Here is a 24,111-nt window from a genome sequence, read left to right as displayed (position 1 = left end):
CAGGGTGTTCTTCGGCTTAGGTTTTGATTGTGAAAGTAGGTCAAAAGTTGGTGTCAGACACCCTACCCTACCCTTTAAGAAAAGTTAATAAACATATGTTGTAAGGCAAAACCTTTGTCCGCACTAGGTGGAAATGGAGCTGCGTATCTGAGGTCAACACGAGAAAAATTTAAGGTGTTGTTTGGCTTATTTTTTTTCTTTTAAAGTAGGTCCAAAATTGGGGTCGGACACTTTACCCCAACCTTACAGAAAAGTTAATAAAAAATGGTCTACGGCAAAACTTTCGTCCGCACTAGGTGCAAAGAGATGCTTAGTAGTTGATATCTCCTCGATAAAAAATCAAGGGTGTTATTCGGCTTAGTTTGTTTTTAAGTAGGTCCACAGTTGGGGTCGGACAACCTAGCCCACCCTTACAGAAAAGTTAATTAAAAATATTCTACGGCAATGCTATTGTCTGCACTAGCTGCAAAGGGAAGCTAAGTAGCTGAGGTCTACTTGAGAAAAAATCCAGGGTGTTGTTCGGCTTAGTTTTATTTTTAAGTAGATCCACAGTCGGGGACGGACATCCTACCGCCACCTAACAGAAAAGTTAATAAAAATATTTTGTACGGCAAAACTTTTGTCCGCACTAGGTGGAAATGGAGCTGGATAGCTGAGGTCAACAAAAGAAGAAATCCAGGGTGTTGTTCGGCTTAGTTTTGCTTTTAAGTCGGTGTCCGACTAGGTCCAAAATTAGAGTTGGACACTCTACCCCACCCTCACAGAAAATGTAATAAAAATTGTTCTACCACAATTATTTTGTGTGAACTAGGTACAAAGGGCAGCTAGGTAGCTGATGTCTACTTGATAAAAAATCCAGGGTGTTTTGCGTCTTAGTTTTGTTTTTAAGTATGTCCACAGTTGGGGTCGGACACTCTACCCTAACCTTACAGAAAGGTTAATAGAAAAAATGTTCTACGACAATACTTTAGTCTGCACTAGGTGCGAAAGAGAAACTGGATAGCTGAGATCTACTTAAGAAAAAATCCATTGTGTTCTTCGGCTTAGGTTATTTTTTTGAAAGAAGGTCAAAAGTTGGTGTCGGACACCCTACCCTACCCTTTAAGAAAAGTTAATAAACATATGTTGTACGGCCAAACCTTTGTCCGCACTAGGTGCAAATGGAGCTGCGTATCTGAGGTCATCACGAGAAAAATTTAAGGTGTTGTTTGGCTTTTTTTTTTCTTTTAAAGTAGGTCCAAAGTTGGGGTCGGACACCCTACCCCAACTTTACAGAAAAGTTAATAAAAAATGTTCTACGGCAAAACTTTCGTCCGCACTAGGTGGAAAGAGATACTTAGTAGCTGATGTCTCCTCGATAAAAAATCCAGGGTGTTGTTCGACTTAGTTTGTTTTTAAGTAGGTCCACAGTTGGGGTCGGACACCCTAACCCACCTTTACAGAAAAGTTAATAAAAATATTTTGTACGGCAAAACTTTTGTCCGCACTAGGTAAAAATGGAGCTGGATAGCTGAGGTCAACAAAAGAAGAAATCCAGGGTGTTGTTCGGCTTAGTTTTGCTTTTAAGTAGGTGTCCGACTAGCTCCAAAATTAGGGTCGGACACCCTTCCCCAACCTTACAGAAAAGTTAATTAAGAAAATGTTCTACGACAATACTTTAGTCTGCACTAGGTGCAAAGAGAAGCTGGTAGCTGAGATCTACTTGAGAAAAAATCCAGGGTGTTCTTCGGTTTTTTTTTTTTTTAAAGTAGGTCAAAAGTTGGGGTCGTCACCCTACCACACCCTTTAAGAAAAGTTAATAAACATATGTTGTACGGCAAAACCTTTGTCAGCACTAGATGGAAATGGTGCTGCTTAGCTGAGGTCAACATGAGAAAGGGTGTTGTTCGGCTTATTTTTTTTTTTCTTTGAAAGTAGGTCCACAGTTGGGGTCGGAAACCCTACCCCTCCCTTACAGAAAAGTTAATAAAAAATGTTCTACGACAATACTTTCGTCCGCACTATGTGAAAAGGGAAGCTTAGAAGCTGATGTCTACTTGATAAAAAATTCAGGGTGTTGTTCGGCATAATTTTTTTTTTAACTAGATCCAAAGTTGGGGTCGCATATCTACCTAACCCTAACTAAAATTTTTAATAAACATGTTCTACGGCAAAACGTTTTTCCGCACAAGGTGCAAAGGGAAGCTGGTAAGCTGATGTCTACTTAATAAAAAGTCCTGGACGTTGTTCGGTTTAATTATTTTTTTAAGTAGGTCCAAAGTTGGGGTCGGACATCCTATCCCACCCTTACAGAAAAGTTAATTAATTTGTTCTACGGCAATACTTTTGTCTGCACTAGCTATATAGGTGCAAAGGGAAGCTGGGCAGCTGAGGTCTACTTGAGAAAAAATCAAGGGTGGTGTTCGGCTTAGTTTTGTTTTTAAGTAGGTCTTCAGTTGGGGTCGGACACGCTAACCCAACCTTAAAGAAAAGTTAATTAAAAATTTTCTACGGCAATACTTTTGTCTCCACTAGTTTCAAAGGGGAGCTAAGTAGCTGAGGTCTACTTGAGAAAAAATCCAGGGTGTTGTTCGGCTTAGTTTTGTTTTTTTATTAACTAGGTCCCAAAGTGAGGTCGGACACCCTACCCCACCCTTACAGAACAGTTAATACACATTGTTCTACGGCAATACTTTTGTCTGCACTAGGTGCAAAGGGAAGCTGGGTAGCTGATGTCTACTTTGTTAAAAAAAAATCCAGGGTGTTTTTCGACTATGTTTTGGTTTTAAGTAGGTCCATAGTTGGGGTCGGACACCCTACCCAAACCTTACAGAAAAATTAATAAAACAAAATGTTCTACGGCAATACTTTAGTCTGCACTAGGTACAAAGAGAAGCTGGGTAACTGATATCTATTTGATAAAAAATCAAGGATGTTCTACGACTTAGGTCCACAGTTGGGATCGGACACTAACCCACCCTTAGAGAAAAGTTAATAGAAATATGTTGTGCGGCAAAACCTTTGTCCTCACTAGCTGAAAATGGAGCTGCGTAGCTGAAGTCAACATGACAAAAAATCTAGGGTGTTCTTCGGGTTAGTTTTTTTCTTGAGTAGGTTCAAAGTTGGGGTCGGATATCCTATCCCACCCTTACAGAAAATGTAATAAAAAATGTTCTACGGCAAAAAAAAACTTCTGCAATAGGTGCAAAAGGAAGCTGGGTAGCTGATGTCTACTTGATAAAAAATCCAGAGTTTTGTTCGGCTTTCTTTATTTTTTAAGTAGGTCCGAAATTGGGGTCGGACCTCCTATCCCACTCTTACAGATAGGTTAATAAAAAAATGTTCTACCCAATACTTTTGTCCGGACTAGGTGCAAAGGGAAGCTGGGTAGCTGGGTCTACTTGAGGACAAATCCTAGGTGTTGTTCGGGTTAGTTTTGTTTATGTAGATCCAAAGTTGAGGTCGGACATCCTATCCCACCCTTACAGAAAAATTAATAAAAAAATGTTCTACGGCAATAATTTTGTCCGCACTAGGTGCAAAGGGAAGCTTGGTTGCTGATGTATACTTGATAAAAAATCCAGGATGTTGTTCGGCTTAATCTTTTTTTTTTACCTAGGTCCAAAGTTTGGGTCGGAAACATTACCAAACCCTCACCAAAAATGTTTATTAATAATGTAGTACGGCAAAACTTGTGTCTGCACTAGATGCAAAGGAAATCTGGGTAGCTGAGGTCTACTTGACAAAAAATCAAGGGTGTTTTTCGGTTTAGCTTTGTTTTTAAGTATGTCCACAGCTGGGGTCGGACACCATACCCCACCCTTTAAGAAAGGTTAATAATAAAAAATGTTCCACGGCAAAACTTTTGTCCGCACTAGGTGGAAAGGGAGCTGGGTAGCTGAGGTCAACATGATAAAAAATCTAGGGTGTTGTTCAGCTTAGTTTTTTTCTTTTACAGTAGGTCCAAAGTTCGGGTCGGACACCCTACCCACCCTTACATACAAGTTAATAAAACAATGTTCTAAGTCAATACTTTTGTCCCCACTAGGTGCAAAGGAAGCTGGGTTGCTGATGTCTACTTGATAAAAAATACAGGGTCTTTTTCGGCTTAGTTTTGTTTTTAAGTAGGTCCACAGTTGTGGTCGGACAGACTACTCCACCCCTACAGGAAAGCTAATAAAAAATGTTCTACGGCAATACTTTTGTCCGCATTAGGTGAAAAGGGAAGCTTAGAAGCTGATGTCTACTTGATAAAATATTAAGGGTGTTGTTCGGCTTCATTTTTTTTAACTAGGCCCAAAGTTGGGGTCGGACACCCTACCAAACCTTTACTGAAAAGTTTATTAAAAATGTTCTACGGCAAAACTTGTGTCTGCAATTGGTGCAAAGGGAAGATGGGTAGCTGAGGCCTATTTGAAAACAAATCCAGAGTGTTGTTCGGGTTAGTTTTTATGTAGGTCCAAAGTTGAGATCGGACACCCTTCCCCACCCTTTAATAAAAATATGTTGTACGGCAAAACCTTTGTCCGCACTATGTGGAAATGGAGCTGCGTAGCTGAAGTCAACATGAGAAAAAACCTTATGTGTTCTTCGGTTTAGTTTTTTCTTGAGTAGGTCCACAGTTGGAATCGGACATCCTATCCCACCCTTACAGAAAAGTTAATAAAAAAAAGTTCTACGGCAAAACTTTTGTCTGCAATAGGTGCAAAGGGTAGCTGGGTAGCTGATGTCTACTTGATAAAAAATCCAGAGTTTTGTTCGGCTTAGTTTATTTTTTAAGTAGGTCCAAAGTTGGGGTCGGACATCATATCCCACCCTTACAGATAGGTTAATAAAAAAATGTTCTACCCAATACTTTTTGTCTGCACTAAGTGCAGAGGGAAGCTGGGTAGCTCATGTCTACTTGATAAAAAATCCAGAGTTTTGTTCGGCTTACTTTATTTTTTAAGTAGGTCCAAATTTGTGGTCAGACATCCTATCCCACCCTTACAGATAGGTTAATAAAAAAAAAAATGTTCTACCCAATACTTTTGTCCATACTAGGCGCAAAGGGAAGCTGGGTAGCTGAAGTCTACTTGAGGACAAATCCAGGGTGTTGTTCGGGTTAGTTTTGTTTATGTAGGTCCAAAGTTGAGGTCGGACATCCTATCCCACCCTTACAGAAAAGTTAATAAAAATATGTTCTACGGCAATACTTTTGTCCGCACTAGGTTCAAAGGGAAGCTGGGTTGCTGATGTGTACTTGATAAAAAATCCATGGTGTTGTTCTGCTTAATTGTTTTTTTTTTTAACTAGGTCCAAAGTTTGGGTCGGACACCCTACTCAACCCTCAAGAAAAAGTTTATCAATAAAGTTGTACGGCAAAACTTGTGTCTGCACTAGGTGCAAAGAGAAGCTGGGTAGCTGAGGTCTACTTGATAAAAAATCCAGGGTGTTTTCGGCTTAGTTTTGTTTTTAAGTAGGTCCACAGTTGGGGTCGGACACCCCAACTCAACCTTTAAGAACAGTTAATAAAAATATGTTGTATGGCAATACTTTTGTCCGCACTAGGCGAAAATCGATCTGGGTAGCTGGGGTCAACATGATAAAAACTCTAGGGTGTTGTTCGTCTTAGTTTTTTTTTCAAGTAAGTCCAAAGTTCGAGTCGGACACCCTACCGACCCTTACAGAAAAGTTCATAAAAAATGTTCTACAACAATACTTGTGTCTGCACTAGGTGCAATGGGAAGCTGGGTAGCTGAGGTTTACTTGTAAAAAAATCCAGGGTGTTGTTCGTCTTAGTTTTTTTTTTTAAGTAGGTATACAGTTGGGATCGGACACCCTACCCCACCCTTACAGAAAAGTTAATAAAACATGTTCTACGGCAATTATTTTGTCTGCGCTAGGTGCAACGTGAAGCTGGGTAGATGGTGTCTACTTGAGAAAAACATTCAGGGTGTTGTTTGGCTTAGTTTTGTTTTTAAGTAGGTCCATTGTTTGGTCGGACACCCTACCCCACACTTACAGAAAAGTTAATAAAAAATGTTCTACGGCAATACTGTTGTCTGCACTAGGTGCAAAGGGAAGCTGGGTAGCTAAGGTCTACTTGCAAAAAAATCCCGGGTGTTGTTCGGCTTAGTTTTTATTTCATGTAGGTCCAAAGTTGGGGTCGGACATCCTATCCCTATATTACAGAAAAGTTAATAAAAACAAATTCTAAGGAAATACTTTTGTCCGATTTAGGTGCAAAGGGAAGCTGGGTTGCTGTTTTCAACTTGATAAAAAATCCCGGGTGTTGTTCGGCTTATTTTTGTTTTAAACTAGGTCCAAAGTTGGGGTCGGACACCCTAACCAACCCTTACTAAAAAGTTTATTTATAAAGATGTACGGCAAAACTTGTGTTTGCACTAGGTGCAAAGGGAAGCTGGGTAGTTGAGGTCTACTTGATAAAAATCCAGAGTGTTCTTCGGCTTAGTTTTGATTTTAAGTAGGTCCACAGTTTGAGTATGACACCGAAAGTTAATAAAAAATGTTCTACGGCAATACTTCTGTCCGCACTAGGTGCAAAGGGAAGCTGGATAGCTGAGATCTACTTAAGAAAAAATCCAGGGTGTTCTTCGGCTTAGGTTTTTTTTTTGAAAGTAAGTCAAAAGTTGGTGTCGGACACCCTACCCTACCCTATAAGAAAAGTTAATAAACATATGTTGTACGGCAAAACCTTTATCCGCACTAGGTGGAAATGGAGCTGCGTATCTGAGGTCTACTTGATAACAATACAGATGTTTTTCGGCTTAGTTTTGTTTTTAAGTAGATCCACAGTTGCGGTCGGACACCTCACCCCAACCTTACAGAAAAATTAATAAAACAAAATGTTCTACGGCAAAACATTTGTCTGCACTAGGTGCAAAAGGAAGCTGGGTAGCTGAGATCTATATCGAAAAAATCCAGGATGTTCATCGGCTTAGTTTTTTTTTAAAGTAGGTCAAAAGTTGGGGTCGGACACCCTACCCCATCCTTTAAGAAAAGTTAATAAAAATATGTTGTACGGCAAAACTTTTGTCCGCATTAGGTGGAAATGCAGCTTGATAGCTGAGGTCAACATGAGAAAATTCTAGGGTGTTGTTCGGCTTAGGTTTTTTCTTTTAAAGTAAGTCCAAAGTTGGGGTCGGACACCCTACCTCGCCCTTACAGAAAAGTTAATAAAAAATGTTATACGGCAGTACTTTTGTCTGCACTAGGTTAAAAAGGGAAGCTGGGTAGCTGAGGTCTACTTGAGAAAAAATCCAGGGTTTTTGACTTAGTTTTTTTTTTTTTATAGTAGGTCTGAAGTTGGGGTCGGAAACCCTGCCGCAGACTTACAGAGAAGTTAATACAAAATGTTCTACGGGAATATTTATGTCCGCACTAGGTGCAAAGGGAAGCTGGGAAGCTGGGTAGCTGAGGTCTACTTGAGAAAAAATGCAGGGTGTTGTTCGGCTTATTTTTTTTTCTTTTAAAGTAGGTCTAAAGTTGGGGTCGGACACCTTACCCAACCCTTACAGAAAAGTCAATAAAAAAATGTTCTACAGCAATACTTTCGTCCGCACTAGGTGCAGAGGAAAGCTGGGTAGCTGATGTCTACTTGATAAAAAAAATCCAGGGTGTTGTTCGGATTAGTTTTTTTTTAAAGTAGGTCCAAAGTTGGGGTCGGACACCCTTTTACCACCATTACAGAAAAGTTAATAAAAAATGTTCTACAGCCAAACTTTCGTCCGCACTAGGTGCAAAGGGAAGATGGGTAGCTTATGTCTACTTGAGAAAAATCCAGGGTGTTCTTCGGCTTAGTTTTTTTAAAAGTAGGTCCAAAGTTGGGGTCGGACATCCTACCCACCCTTAGTGAACAGTTAATGACAAATGTTCTACGGCAATACTTTTGTCCGCACTAGGTGCAAAGTGAAGCTTAATAGCTGAGGTCTACTTGAGAAAAACCCAGGGTCTTGTTCGGCTTAGTTTTATTCAAAGTAGGTTCAAAGTTGGGGTTGGACACCCTTCTTCACCCTTACAGAAAAGTTAATAAAAATGTTCAACGGCAATACTTTTGTCTGCACTAGGTGCAAAGAGAAGCCGGGTAACCTAGGTCTACTTGATAGAAAATCCAGGTTCATTTTGGAATATCAGTGATAAAAGCTTTTTAAAAAAGGGGGAAATAACGTTCAATATAATACAGTTCATAGTTTAATCAAATGTAACCTTTGGCAAGCATTTGCAAGGACAGAACTGTTCTTCAAATTTCAAAACAAATAAATCAAGAATTTCTACAATTAACCATTTAAGAAATCATAATACAAATCAATAAACTTACTGCAAAGGTTTAAATCTAACATGCCAGGACTTCATTTGATAGATTTTGTTTTACTTCAATAACGACAAGTATTACCTGTGTAACATGATACATTTGAATGACATAATGACAGTATGAAGACAAACCCCCTTTGCACTTTTTAGTTTTGCACTGTATGACACGATGTCGTTGTTTAGAAATATTTTAATCGCATGTATTGTTGACAGGGAATTTCCGTTATCAACGCACAGAAAAACGTTCGGTATTTTTATATACTTTTAAAAAGACAGACACTTAACATAATTTTCTTCAGTACTCAACGCATCACCCCGACAACATAGTAAATCGATTGTAATATCGACATTAAAAACACTTGTAATTTTATTTGACAATAGATTTCTAGGTGATGAAAAATTACTACAATAAATTAAATAGTGGTCGATATTTTCATTGATTAAACCACAGGAACAATTAATACTTTGTATCAAATTTGATTTGATAGAGTCAGAATGCAGAACGCTTCATCTGTTGTAAAAAACGCAAATGGTCTTCCTCGAAAAAAAAATCGCGGAGATTTTTTTGTTTCTATATTATAGTTTATGCAACTTTCGTTTAAACAAAACAATTAAGCAATAGGTCTAACATTTCTGTCCAAAGGATTCCACAATGTAATGAATGATGAAAAAGACTAGAGTAGTTGATGAATGGTTTACGGGAATTGTGGTATTCTGATTGTTACTCAAATTATTATAATTAATATCTGATACAAAATTCGGAACCAAATTATCTGGAGCTTGGTTATTTAATCTTATAAAAAAAAGCTAGTGTTTTAACCTCCCATCTTCCGTTATTTTTTTCCTTCAAATTACGCCTCATTAAAGATACTGTTCCCACTGTCGTTATTTGTTAATCCCGTAACTATTCGAGCAGCCTCGATATGGTTACTCTCCAATGGATCAGAATTTACTTTCTCATTGTTATCCCTAACTTGTGATAAATACACCAGAATTGGACAAATACAAGTGATGTAATTTTTCTCCAAATATTCCCTTCTTACAATGTCTTAGTGTACATTTCCTTTTTTGTAAAATATTAAGCTACTTTGAAGGTTTATTTTTCATCAGTTTATCATCATGATTACCCCATTCAAAATCATTACTAAATATGACACCGAGATACTTATGCGTATGAACTGTTTCTAATGTATACGTAACATCCTCAAAATAAAAGGAAAAATTACTTTGTATAGTATCTCATATTGAATATCATAACTATTAATAATTCTGTTATATTTGGATAAACTTTACCAGCCTTCTTTTTGACCACTTCCTTAAACAATAACAAAATATTAAATTCATTAGGTACAGTAAGATCTATAGACGTATTATCTTTAAAAAAAACATTCGCCTCAAGAGTCATTGACTCATTGTCAAATCAAACCATATCATTAATATATTTTAAACATCATAACGGCCCTAACACCGAATACTGAGGTATAAATGTGTTTTACTTTTGAAAACATAGTTGTTAATATATTAAATCAAGCCTGTATTAAGAGGGTAATGATTTGTCATCACTTTTGAAAAAGGGAATAACATATGCAAAGTTCTATTGATCGGGAAATAGTGGTTTGGATATTTTATTTCTAACAACAAGTGACATTTTGTTGCTAACGATCTCTTGTCTCACACTCTCATTTGCATCTAGCGTGAACACAAACACTTTTAAATCGTGGTCACCTGCAATAAGTAGTGAAAGAAAACAACATAGCGATCTTTAAATTTAGGTAAATCTTTGCTAGCATGATCAAATTGAACACTTCTTTTAGGCACAATCAAAACTCCCTAGAGACGCCGAAAGGCACTTGTTATTGACTTGAAAAGCACGAACGTTTTATGGAAACATTTAATAGTATTACATTGTAAGTAAACATGACACACTAAAGACATTGTTATGTAATTATCATTCCAGTCTACAGGAATAACTGAAAATCAAGGGAAATAACACACTTCATACGAATAAAATTTGATACATCATTACGTGTGCTTTACACCAATAATTTGACCGTTAATTATAAGCTGGTCATTAGAATATGCAAATAACAGACAAACATGTCTTAAGAAAATCATGAATAATTATATTTTATTGCACACTAGCAAATCACAAGATATTGTCTTTTCTCAAAGAAAATGTGGAGGGTCAAACCTTTTGGAAAAATAGCGCTACACCTATTCAGCTATTAAGCTACTTCTGATTGCTCCTCGTATAAAAGGTTTAAATGAAGGTTTGTAAGCCACAAGGGAGAAGCATCTCTCTTTTTTGTGTTTAACTTTCAAAGATTTTTTTTTTCTCTCTCAATTATCATGATACTACTTATGCATTTAAATCAAATGATAACAAAACCTGAGTAATCTTATTTCTGTTTCAGACATATCATTGCTATGTAAACTGAAATGTCAAATTAGGGGTTTATAAAAAGTTCTGAATAACTGGTAAGCATTTTGTTTTATTAAGCAAGCTCTATATTGTTTATTAGGGGTATTTATGCAAGTGACATAACAGTCAGAATGTTGAAAATATGCTGATATAAAAACTGTTGCTATGGTCTTGATATTATATAAGAAATGCTTAGTTAATGATCTTTTCTGCTCGATATTTCGAGTTAAACCTTGAGGCAACTGTTTCTCCATGCAACACTGCCACCTGTTCTTAGCATCATTTTGATCGGTAGTTATTTAATGACATCGTATTACGTGTGATGTCACAATGTTTCCTTAAAATCCTCGTGTGCTTTTCTCACTGTGGTTTTCAATGACATACATGACAACTTGGACCATGCAGACTATCCGTATTAACATTTCCGTTTCCGTTTGAATCTAGAACTGTGTTTTATTGAATGCTGTATAACTGTGTCCGTTTAAATTTATATTCTATGGACCATATTTTATAATTTGTGCCGTTTACCGACTCTTCCTGGATATTTATACCGTGTGGAACTTTTCCAATGGTTGTACCGTGTGTTATTTGACATTTTTGTGACATTTATTGACATTTTTGTGACATTTATTGACATTTTATTTGCATTGATTTATATTTTTGTTAATTGTTTTGAACACATCTATTTTAAATAGTTCTTTTCCCAAATATCAATTTCTTTAATATTTGTCCTAAGGGGGGAGGATTGTAATAGATGTGCCTTGATGTGCCTAGGTTAATTCCCCTTAATTTGGACAGATTAATTATTTAGTATGTAAATGTTTATTTTTGGTTTGATTTGGTTTAAACATAGTAAGATAAAAGTAAGGATTATTTATTTAACTGTTTTAGTATTTAACTTTTGATGTTTTTATAATGTTTTAAGAATATTCATTTATTTAACTTTTCTTCAGTACCTTTTATGTTAAAGTTGGCCTGTTTAATGACAAGTTTATGATATCATTTGATATTCAGTCGGAGTCGGCCTTGCACAGGCCTCCAAATACTCGCCGGAACTAAAATTAGTACCACTAAAGTCTAGAGTTAGCCACCACTTCGGTGCAGTTCGCCAGAGTTAGTCAACCCTTTTTGGTGCAATTTTACTACTTTAAAACACAACGAGAAGCAAATTTACTTTATTTTACTTGAAAGAATAACTCTGGGAACACTCTATTTTTCATTTTACATTTGAAATTACTTTATTTTTGAACTCCATTTAAGAAAGTTTGCTGACTCCTGTTTTATCCGACTTTGTTTAAATTCATGCAATTATTGTACATTTGTGAATAAAATATAGTTTCATTTGATTCATTGTCTATTGTTCAGCCATAATCTGATATCAGGTATCCCAATGGTCGAATAGGGGCGAAGTACTGGCCACTACACGTCCCGGGAGGTGTCGTCACCGACCCCCTCCAATGCAAGGATTTTAATTGTAATTAACCTTGTTTGCCTTTGATTTACATGATTTAAGATTCTGTTTTGAAAAATGTTCAAACAAAAATTGTACAGTGTGTGTATAGGGATATTATTAAGGTGTTGTATAAGTATGTACATGTGTACCATCTCGTCAATGTATACACACCTATCCATAACGATAATAAATGATAACTGGGACGTCCGAAAATATACTCGTTCTGAACATGAATGAAACATGTGCCCCTGGACGTTACACTACAAACAAAATCAGTCAACCGACATAATATATTTACAGTACACTAATCCAAGAAGAGAACTTCTCTTACTATTCACTCGACTTTTCATAATAAAATACATGAATCAGTCATATCAGTGTTTGGTGATGCCATTAAAGAGCTTTGTTTTAACCTGGTGGTGGGTACGACAGGCAGTGTTAATATCCTTTATACCAGTATCTTGAAAAATGCATTTATAGGCGTAATTATACTGGTTTGTGCATCGATTATATTCACTGTAATGTATTACTGCACATGCAAACAGTTGCTGATAGTAAAAGTTGTTTATCTGTGCTATATTACAAAAGCAGTGGTACTCCAGATAGTAGAGGAAATAATAAAGAAGAAGAAGAATACAAACCATCCCAAAATACTGACTTTAGTGACTGTTCATTATTTTGGATACAGAGAGGAAATGATGGCACTCTATATTGCTGTCATCTTTATTATACAATCCGTCCTGACATAGGAATATTACTATATTACTGATTTACAATGAATCCATATATTTCGGGACTGTTTCTAGCCGATAATACGGTATGTTTTTTTTCACTTTTGAAGGCCGTACGGCTGCCTATAATTGCTTCAATTTACTTCATTTGAACGTTGGTGGAAAGTGGTCTCATTGGCAATCACACCATATCTCCGTATTTTATATAGAGAAAATATTTGTTTTATGACCACACATGTCGGTTATCCAATATATAGGAGTACATCTGAGCCGCTGCTTTCAAGTCTTGTGTCAGAACAAACTTTTAGTTTAACCCCAGTGTAAAGTGCTGTCTGTTATGTTTGATGATCGCGTTAATTTGTAGCAGAACTGTGTTCTAACATTAGTATACATGTACAGTCTCTTATTAAAACCGTATAAATGCATAGTGATTTTATTGTTGTTACGATGACTGATATCAGAGGAATGCGTTTTATTATATAATCAAAAACTATATTTACCTGTATTATAGCATGTATGGGGCAAATGAAATGTTTTATTTTAGCGCAAACGAAATATAGTTTCTGGCGCAAATGAAATGCCAATTGGCGCAAAATCATAGGATCGCGTGATATACGTGTCACGACAGTCAACAAGAAATAATAATAAGCAATTATCAATCTTCTTGTATTTTTTTATTATACATTATCTGACATATTTCTTTTATACTTCCAACGAATCTTTTGTTTTAATGATGACAAATTCTAATCTCCTATTTTTGGGTATTCAATTCTTTTTTTTTTTCAGTTTGTTTTAAGCATTTAAGCAAGATATTAAAGATCTATATTTTTTCTATTTAGATCAAGCACATTTATATATGATATATATTATAGAATTCGTCTAAAAAACAGCCCAACAATGTTAGATCTGTAAATTTGCGGAAGCCTTGCACTATGCCCGGGATTCAAATTCATGCTATTGAGATATCGTGGCACCAAATCGCCTTGCACTATGCCCGACGCGCTAGACCACTCAATCACCTAGGCTCTATAAAGATTTCGGTGGCCGTGTGTTACCTTTCCTTGACAGTTTTTATCTAGCGTCGTAACACAGTACATGATGTATTAGGCATGAAGATAGAATTGTTACAGATCAGCTGAATTATCTTTTGTAAAGGATCCTACAAATTAATGTAAGATGCAGTCACAGAAATAATTATATTATAAGTGCGTCTGAACCAGTGACGACTCGATAACAATTTTGTTTTCCATCGGATCACCAGCAGTGATGTTGATACAAGGCTGAAAATAGATTATGTGTATTATATAATTCGTATAAACAACAGCGCAACAATGTTAGGTCTGTAAATTTGCGGAAGTATATATATAATGCATATTCCAAGTGTATAATACATAAAAACATGCCAAACAATGTAAATACAGCATAAACCATTTAAAAGTCAATACAACCATCTGCATTCATATATCTAAATACTCTATAGAGGAAATTTATTTTCGAAACAAAAACATTGGCGATGCGTCTTCACAAAGTATGGACGATGTTGTTCTATGACCGTTACATCTTGATGATGAACGATTGAAGTAAATTCATAAAATACATTCAAAACTAGCAAGTTGTTAGTGTTTGCATTTGTAATTGTATAGACCATTGGAAGTATGTTCTTATTACTAACGGTATTGAAGACTTGATCACTTTGATAGGCCACTTGTCTTAATATCACATGTTAAGATAGTCGGTAAGATCGATTCGTTACAGAGTGTGCTATTGACCTAATATATATGGGTTCAGTAAATTCCAAATAGGGATTCGAGCTTCACTGTCACCCAATATGCAATTTACCGAGCTTCGCTTTCACCCTATATGGAATTTACTGACTCCATATATATCGTATTAGGTCACTACCACACTATGTAACTAAATAATATCAGACAACGACCAGAGATGCTCTGTAAAATTGCATACGGAAGTTCGTGTTTCATTAATGGCAGTTCAGTTAACCTAAAAAATCGGAAGATATTGGTAAAGTATAAATTGCGGGAGGCATCATAATATACATGCTGTTTGATTTCCTGGTCCAAAATAAATTTTAAAAGGAGTCCACAAGGAAAAACTTTAAATTCGAAAAAAATATTCGCTATGTGGCAGATTTTAAAACCATACAAAAAAATTATTCAAAGTTATGATAACTAGTTTGTATGTATTATTTCTAGCATTTTAACTGTTGCTTACCTCATGCTTTCATTATTTGTTCAGGTTCAGAAAAACATCATCTATCGTTTTAATGGTTATATGACACTGTTAATTACAAATGTTAAAAGCAAACAAGGGCCAAACTAACTATTGTCTGTAATGTGCAAAAGTGCATTTCTTTTTAACAAATCAAATAATAAGATGTTATATATATACGTGAATTTCAACACCATATAATTGCTAGACACATATTATTGGGTGGTATTGGATCACGGAAACGTCGTAACAATTTTGAAATTAAACTGAAGGTGATATGATTTATTTGCATTGCATTATTTAAGATCTTGCATCAAAGTAAGCATGACTTAAACGATTGAAAATTTAAATGAAACTCGAATATCATTTAGTTTTCTCATCCATCACTTCACTTGGATTTCAAACCAGTGTAAACATTTCAAATTGTTGACGTTATACGTTCCTATTTAAGTAATTCTAATGAACGATGGCTAGACCTTTCAACGTGACATATTGATTGTTTTCGTTTAATTTAAATGTTGGAGTCCTAAGGACGTAATGATAAAAATAAACAAAGATAAAGCAATAACTCACAACGGACGTATCTAAGTTGTAATGTTTTATTGAGTTTACATGTATATTACGAGAATAACGATATGTCGTTGTAAAAACATAATGATAGATTCTTTAACTGGACTTAAGCTGGCAGCCTCTTTTAGCAGCCAATCAAGTAAGCAGCCACTTTTTTTCTAGCAGGCAATTTTAATGATATGCCAACAAAAATATAAAAACAAATATATCAAACTCAAATGTTCCAAAAATCTCAAAATCTTACTTTAATATACATGTAATAGCACGTCCTTTGACAGCAGAATTAGACATTTTTACGGCTTGTCGTGATCCTCAAAAGTCGTTTTATATACGAATGATGCTTAGCAACCATTTAATTTTTTGAGTACACTCTTTGTTAATTAAAAATGGTACAATTTAAAATCGTTTTTTTCTATTCTTTTTCTCGTTTTTTGATTCCTTATGATTGAGAGCTAAACAAACAATTTACATGTAGTAATAAACTACCATTCTCAATAATATTGGTTTTAAGTAAGATGTGTGGAATCGTGTCATATTTCCAGCAACTGAATAAAAAATTTGCAATGTACGACCAAAAGTTACATACATACTTTTCATGCACTAGGCATCCTTAAATATCAAATTTGTCAGTCGAATTTTGTATCAATGTCTATTCCTGTACATCTGAAATGAAAATAAATCGATATACATGTAATATTAATCTCTCTGCAACAGGCGCAAAGGGAAGCTGTGTAGCTGTGGTCTACTTGAGAAAACACACAGTGTGTTCTACGGCTTAGTTTGATTGAGTCGGACAGTCTTATTACCTTACAGTCTACCTTACACAAAAGTTAATAAAAAATGTTCTACGGCAAAACTTGTGTCTACACTAGGTGCAAAGGGAAGCTGGGTAGCTGAGGTGTACTGGAGAAGAAACTCGACGTGTTCTTCGGCACAGTTTGTTTTCAACGTACGTCCAAATTTAGGGTCAGACACCCAATCCCGCTAACTTACAAAATTAATTAAAAAAAAATGGCAATACTTCTGTCCGCACTAGGTGCAAAGAAAGGCCGGCTAGCTGTGGTTTACTTGAGACAAAAATTTAGGGTCAGACACCCAATCCCGCTAACTTACAAAATTAATTAAAAAAAAATGGCAATACTTCTGTCCGCACTAGGTGCAAAGAAAGGCCGGCTAGCTGTGGTTTACTTGAGACAAAACACAGGGTGTTCTTCGGCTTAGTTTTTTTTTAAAGAAAGTGCTCAATTGGTGTCGGACACCCTACCCCATCACCGTACAGAAAAATAAATAAAAAAATATTGATGTCAAATACTTGTCCGCAAAAGGCACAAAGGGAAGCTGTGTAGCTGTGGTCTACTTGAATAAAAAAAAACAGTGTGTTCCACAGCTTAGTTTATTGTTTTTTAAGTAGGTTCAAAGATTGAGTCGGACAGTCTTATTACCTTACAGTCTACCTAACACTTACAGAAAAGTTACTAAAAAATGTTCTATGGCAATACTTGTGTCTGCACTAGGTGCAAAGGGAAGCTGTGGAGCTGAAGTGTACTGGAGAAGAAACCCTAGGTGTTCTTCGGCACATTTTTTTTTAACGTAGGTCCAAATTTAGGGTCAGAAACCCAAACCCGCTACCTCACATAAAAAATATTGTACGGCAATACTTCTTTCTGTACTAGGTCCAAAGAAAGGCCAGGTTGAAATGTTTTACTTGAGAAAAAGCACAGGGTGTTCTTCGGCTTAGTTTATTCTTTTTAAAAGAAAGTGCAAAGTTGGGGCCGGACACGCTACCCCACTACTTTACAGAATAAAAAATAATAAAAAATGTTCTATGTTCTCACCTTGAAGTCTTCCATGCAGAAAAGTTAATAAAAATGTTGTACGGCAACACTTTTGTCTGCACTAGGTGCAAAGGGAAGCTGGGTAGCTTGGGGTATACTGGAGAAGAAACCCAAGGTGTCCTTCCGCACAGTTTGTTTGGAACGTAGGTCCAACTTTAGGAACAGACTCCCAACCTAACTACCTTACAGAAAAGTTAATAAAAAATATTGTACGGCAATACTTTTGTCCGCACGAGGTGCAAAGGAAGGTCGGTTAGCTGTAGTTTACTTGAAAAAAATCACAGGGTGTTCTTCGGCTAAGTTTATTTATTTGAAAGAAAGTGCAGAATTGGTGTCGGACACCCTATCCCATTACCTTACAGAAAAATTAATAAAATAAATATTGACGTCAAATAATTGTCCGCAATAGGCACAAAGGGAAGCTATGTAGCTGTGGTCTACTTCAGAAAAAACACAGTGTGTTCTACGGCTTAGTATATTGTTTTTTTAAGTAGGTTCAAAGATTGAGTCCGTCAGTCTTATTACTTTACAGTCTACCTTACATTTACAAAAAAGTTAATAAAAAATGTTCTACTACAATACTTGTGTCTGCACTAGGTGCAAAGGGAAGCTATGTAGCTGAGGTGTACTGGAGAAGAAACCCAAGGTATTTTTCGGCAAAGTTTTTTTAACGTAGGTCCAAATTTAGGGTCAGACAACCAACCTTACAGAAAAGTTAATACAAAGTATTGTACGGCAATACCTCTGTCCGCACTAGGTCCAAAGAGAAGCCTTGTTTCTATGGTTTACTTGAGAAAAAAACACAGGGTGTTTTTCGGCTAAGTTTATTTTTTTAAAGAAAGTGCAAAATTGGTGTCGGACACCCTACCCAATCACCTTACAGAAAAGTTAATAAAGTAAATGTTGACGTCAAATAATTGTCCGCAATAGGCACAAAGGGAAGCTGTGTAGCTGTGGTCTACTTCAGAAAAAAACACAATGTGTTCTACGGCTTAGTTTATTTTTTTTTAAGTAGGTTCAAAGATTGAGTCCGTCAGTCTTATTACCTTACAGTCTACCTTACATTTACAAAAAAGTTAATAAAAAATATTCTACGGCAATACTTGTGCCTGCACTAGGTGCAAAGGGAAGCTGGGTAGCTGAGGTGTACTGGAAAAAAAAACCAAGGTGTTTTTTCGCACAGTTTTGTTTAATGTAGGTCCAAATTTAGGGTCAGACACCCAACCCCGCTACCTTACAGAAAAGTTAATATAACAAATATTGTACGGCAATACTTCTGTCTGCACTAGGTGCAAAGAAAGGCTGGGTTGCTATGGATTACTTGAGAAAAAACACATGGTGTTCTTCGGCGCAGTTTATTCTTTATAAAAGAAGGTGCAAATTTGGGGCCGGACACCCTGCCCCACTACTTTACAGACAAAAAATAATAAAAAATGTTCTATATCAAATCATTGTCCACAATAGGCGCAAAGGGGAGCTTGGTAGCTGTGGTCTACTTGAGAAAAAAACAGTGTGTTCTTCGGCTTAGTTTATTGTTTTTCATGTAGGTTCAAGGATTGAGTCGGACAGTCTTGTCACCTTAAAGTCTTCCATGCAGAAAAGTTAATAAAAAATGTGCTACGGCACAACTTTTGTCTGCACTATGTGCAAAGGGAAGCTGGGTAGCTGGGGTATACTGGAGAAGAAACCCAAGGTGTTCTTCCGCAGTCTTTTTGGAACGTAGGTCCAAATTTTGGAACAGACACCCAACCCTGCTACCTTACAGAAAAGTTAATAAAAAATATTCTACGGCAATACTTGTATCCGCACTAGGTGCAAGGGAAGGCCGGATAGCTGTGGTTCACTGAAACCGCAGCTGAAAGGGAGGGCCTCCACTTTGTTTCATGGGTTTATTATTTGATGCATAGTTACCGGTAGTAGTACTTGAACGATTGAAATGATCATAAAAGGCAGTGCGCCAAAGATCATCATTTACAACTGCCCAATCAAATGTCATCACTCTGCGTACCTTTCTAAACGTTTCATCATAAGATTTTGCCATGTTAAACCCAAATTGCTTTGACCTTGCTCTAACATTATATGCATGTTTTATAAGACTTAAAATATGTTCTGCATAATAAATAGACATATACATATCAAAAGCTGCAGTCCACTGATGGATTGAAAATAACTGTTTTGGTTTTGCGTATGTAGTAATTTTTACTGCTTTCGATTTGAAAAGAACATCATTATCTTCATCTTCATTAAAATTTGGAGAAAGGGTAACAAAATCAACGTAACTATCGGACAGTATGTCTTTCTTAATTTTTTCACTGACATTAAAACCCAACGGTAAAGTATTTCTAAGTAAATAGCTTGCTGTCTGCCCTATAGATGAATTGTCAATACCTAATGTTTGGTCTTCTTGTTTTGTTGGGCTACTGGCTGTGAAGTATCCAGCAACCGATAGGTCTGACGTCACAGGTGGTACCAATGAGTAGTGAACGGTGTTTGATGATGAAGACGGCAATGTAAGCTGAATCTCTATTTGGTTAATAGTGCCAGTAACTGCTTCCTGTGTTGCACTAGAGCGCATACCACACACACTTGACAATCTGTCATCTGATAGTCTGACTCCACTGCTCTCAGTTAGGTGTAAACCAGCTCCTTTCAACTGAGTGATCATTGCTGCCGGTATTTTATCTGCTTTAAGGTGTCTTCTCACCTTAAAGTCTTCCATGCAGAAAAGTTAATAACAAATATTCTACGGCAATACTTTTATCCGCACTAGGTGCAAAGGAAGGTCGGGTAGCTGTGGTTTACTTGAGAAAAAACACAGGGTGTTCTTCGGCTAAGTTTATTTTTTTTAAAGAAAGTGCAAAATTGGTGTCGGACACCCTACCCAATCACCTTACAGAAAAATTAATAAAATAAATGTTGACGTCAAATAATTGTCCGCAATAGGCACAAAGGGAAGCTGTGTAGCTGTGGTCTACTTCAGAAAAAACACAATGTGTTCTACGGCTTAGTTTATTGTTTTTGTAAGTTGGTTCAAAGATTGAGTCCGTCAGTCTTATTACCTTACAGTCTACCTTACATTTACAAAAAAGTTAATAAAAAATGTTCTACGGCCAAACTTGTGTCTGCACTAGGTGCAAAGGGAAGCTGGGTAGCTGAGGTGTACTGAAGAAGAAATCCAAGGTGTTCTTCGGCACAGTTTTTTTTAAAGTAGGTCCACATTTAGAGTCAGACACCTAACCCCGCTATCTTACAGAAAAGTTAATATAAAAAATATTGTACGGCAATACTTCTGGCTGCACTAGGTGCAAAGAAAGGTCGGGTTGCTATGGATTACTTGAGAAAAAATATAGGGTGTTCTTCGGCTTAGTTTATTCTTTTTAAAAGAAAGTGCAAAGTTTGGGCCGGACACCCATCCTCACTACTTTACAGAAAAAAAATAATAAAAAATGTTCTAAGTCAATTCATTGTCCACAACAGGCGCAAAGGGGAGCTTGATAGCTGTGGTCTACTTGAGAAAAAACACAGCTTGCACTTCGGCTTAGTTTATTGTTTTTCATGTAGGCTCAATGATTGAGTCGGACATTTTTCTCACCTTAAAGTCTTCCATGCAGAAAAGTTAATAAAAAATGTTCTACGGCAAAACTTTTGTCTGCACTAGGTGCAAAGGGAAGCTGGGTAGATGGGGTATACTGGAGAAAAACCCAAGGTGTTCTTCCGCACAGTTTTTTGGAACTAAGGTCCAAATTTAGGAACAGACACCCAACCCCGCTACCTTACAGAAAATTTAATAAAAAATATTGTACGCAATACTTTCGTCCGCATTAAGTGCAAAGGAAGGTCGGGTAGCTGTGGTTTACCTGAGAAAAAACACAGGGTGTTCTTCGGCTTAGTTTTTTTTTTTAAAGAAAGTGCAAAATTGATGTCGGACACCCTACCCCATCACCTTACAAAAAAATTAATAAAAAAAAATATTGACGTCAAATAATTGTCCGCAATAGGCACAAAGGGAAGCTATGTAGCTGTGGTCTACTTCAGAAAAAACACAGTGTGTTCTACGGCTTAGTATATTGTTTTTTTAAGTAGGTTCAAAGATTGAGTCCGTCAGTCTTATTACTTTACAGTCTACCTTACATTTACAAAAAAGTTAATAAAAAATGTTCTACTACAATACTTGTGTCTGCACTAGGTGCAAAGGGAAGCTATGTAGCTGAGGTGTACTGGAGAAGAAACCCAAGGTATTTTTCGGCAAAGTTTTTTTAACGTAGGTCCAAATTTAGGGTCAGACAACCAACCTTACAGAAAAGTTAATACAAAGTATTGTACGGCAATACCTCTGTCCGCACTAGGTCCAAAGAGAAGCCTTGTTTCTATGGTTTACTTGAGAAAAAAACACAGGGTGTTTTTCGGCTAAGTTTATTTTTTTAAAGAAAGTGCAAAATTGGTGTCGGACACCCTACCCAATCACCTTACAGAAAAATTAATAAAGTAAATGTTGACGTCAAATAATTGTCCGCAATAGGCACAAAGGGAAGCTGTGTAGCTGTGGTCTACTTCAGAAAAAAACACAATGTGTTCTACGGCTTAGTTTATTTTTTTTTTAAGTAGGTTCAAAGATTGAGTCCGTCAGTCTTATTACCTTACAGTCTACCTTACATTTACAAAAAAGTTAATAAAAAATATTCTACGGCAATACTTGTGCCTGCACTAGGTGCAAAGGGAAGCTGGGTAGCTGAGGTGTACTGGGAAAAAAAACCAAGGTGTTTTTTCGCACAGTTTTGTTTAATGTAGGTCCAAATTTAGGGTCAGACACCCAACCCCGCTACCTTACAGAAAAGTTAATATAACAAATATTGTACGGCAATACTTCTGTCTGCACTAGGTGCAAAGAAAGGCTGGGTTGCTATGGATTACTTGAGAAAAAAACACATGGTGTTCTTCGGCGCAGTTTATTCTTTATAAAAGAAGGTGCAAATTTGGGGCCGGACACCCTGCCCCACTACTTTACAGACAAAAAATAATAAAAAATGTTCTATATCAAATCATTGTCCACAATAGGCGCAAAGGGGAGCTTGGTAGCTGTGGTCTACTTGAGAAAAAAACAGTGTGTTCTTCGGCTTAGTTTATTGTTTTTCATGTAGGTTCAAGGATTGAGTCGGACAGTCTTGTCACCTTAAAGTCTTCCATGCAGAAAAGTTAATAAAAAATGTGCTACGGCACAACTTTTGTCTGCACTATGTGCAAAGGGAAGCTGGGTAGCTGGGGTATACTGGAGAAGAAACCCAAGGTGTTCTTCCGCACAGTCTTTTTGGAACGTAGGTCCAAATTTTGGAACAGACACCCAACCCTGCTACCTTACAGAAAAGTTAATAAAAAATATTCTACGGCAATACTTGTATCCGCACTAGGTGCAAGGGAAGGCCGGATAGCTGTGGTTCACTGAAACCGCAGCTGAAAGGGAGGGCCTCCACTTTGTTTCATGGGTTTATTATTTGATGCATAGTTACCGGTAGTAGTACTTGAACGATTGAAATGATCATAAAAGGCAGTGCGCCAAAGATCATCATTTACAACTGCCCAATCAAATGTCATCACTCTGCGTACCTTTCTAAACGTTTCATCATAAGATTTTGCCATGTTAAACCCAAATTGCTTTGACCTTGCTCTAACATTATATGCATGTTTTATAAGACTTAAAATATGTTCTGCATAATAAATAGACATATACATATCAAAAGCTGCAGTCCACTGATGGATTGAAAATAACTGTTTTGGTTTTGCGTATGTAGTAATTTTTACTGCTTTCGATTTGAAAAGAACATCATTATCTTCATCTTCATTAAAATTTGGAGAAAGGGTAACAAAATCAACGTAACTATCGGACAGTATGTCTTTCTTAATTTTTTCACTGACATTAAAACCCAACGGTAAAGTATTTCTAAGTAAATAGCTTGCTGTCTGCCCTATAGATGAATTGTCAATACCTAATGTTTGGTCTTCTTGTTTTGTTGGGCTACTGGCTGTGAAGTATCCAGCAACCGATAGGTCTGACGTCACAGGTGGTACCAATGAGTAGTGAACGGTGTTTGATGATGAAGACGGCAATGTAAGCTGAATCTCTATTTGGTTAATAGTGCCAGTAACTGCTTCCTGTGTTGCACTAGAGCGCATACCACACACACTTGACAATCTGTCATCTGATAGTCTGACTCCACTGCTCTCAGTTAGGTGTAAACCAGCTCCTTTCAACTGAGTGATCATTGCTGCCGGTATTTTATCTGCTTTAAGGTGTCTTCTCACCTTAAAGTCTTCCATGCAGAAAAGTTAATAACAAATATTCTACGGCAATACTTTTATCCGCACTAGGTGCAAAGGAAGGTCGGGTAGCTGTGGTTTACTTGAGAAAAAACACAGGGTGTTCTTCGGCTAAGTTTATTTTTTTTAAAGAAAGTGCAAAATTGGTGTCGGACACCCTACCCAATCACCTTACAGAAAAATTAATAAAATAAATGTTGACGTCAAATAATTGTCCGCAATAGGCACAAAGGGAAGCTGTGTAGCTGTGGTCTACTTCAGAAAAAACAC

General features: G+C 36.7%; 2 long non-coding RNA genes across 4 annotated transcripts in view; both read right to left on the bottom strand.

Moving 5' to 3' along the window:
• The window catches only part of LOC143071050 (uncharacterized), a 161,001-nt gene that overhangs the window by 64,169 nt on the left and 72,721 nt on the right, over positions 1-24,111 (bottom strand). Inside the window, exon 1 of one of the 2 annotated variants that reach the window (XR_012976777.1) lies at positions 8,300-8,315. The exons of the other annotated variant lie outside the window; for it this stretch is intronic. This is a non-coding gene — a long non-coding RNA (uncharacterized LOC143071050). Of the gene's footprint in view, positions 1-8,299; positions 8,316-24,111 lie in introns of those variants that run through there. 2 annotated transcript variants of the gene reach the window in all.
• Positions 13,573-24,111, bottom strand: part of LOC143071074 (uncharacterized) — a 53,630-nt gene continuing 43,091 nt past the window's right edge. For both annotated transcript variants that reach the window (XR_012976780.1, XR_012976782.1), the window contains exons 2-3: positions 16,285-16,357; positions 13,573-14,178 (exon numbers count right to left, since the gene is read on the bottom strand). This is a non-coding gene — a long non-coding RNA (uncharacterized LOC143071074). The remainder of the gene's footprint in view (positions 14,179-16,284; positions 16,358-24,111) is intronic.

This window comes from Mytilus galloprovincialis, chromosome 1 (assembly GCF_965363235.1).
Source record: "Mytilus galloprovincialis chromosome 1, xbMytGall1.hap1.1, whole genome shotgun sequence".
In the NCBI taxonomy this organism is placed as follows: domain Eukaryota; kingdom Metazoa; phylum Mollusca; class Bivalvia; order Mytilida; family Mytilidae; genus Mytilus; species Mytilus galloprovincialis.
The sequence above is the reverse complement of the archived record's forward strand: the minus strand, read 5'-3'. Positions and strand labels throughout refer to the sequence as shown.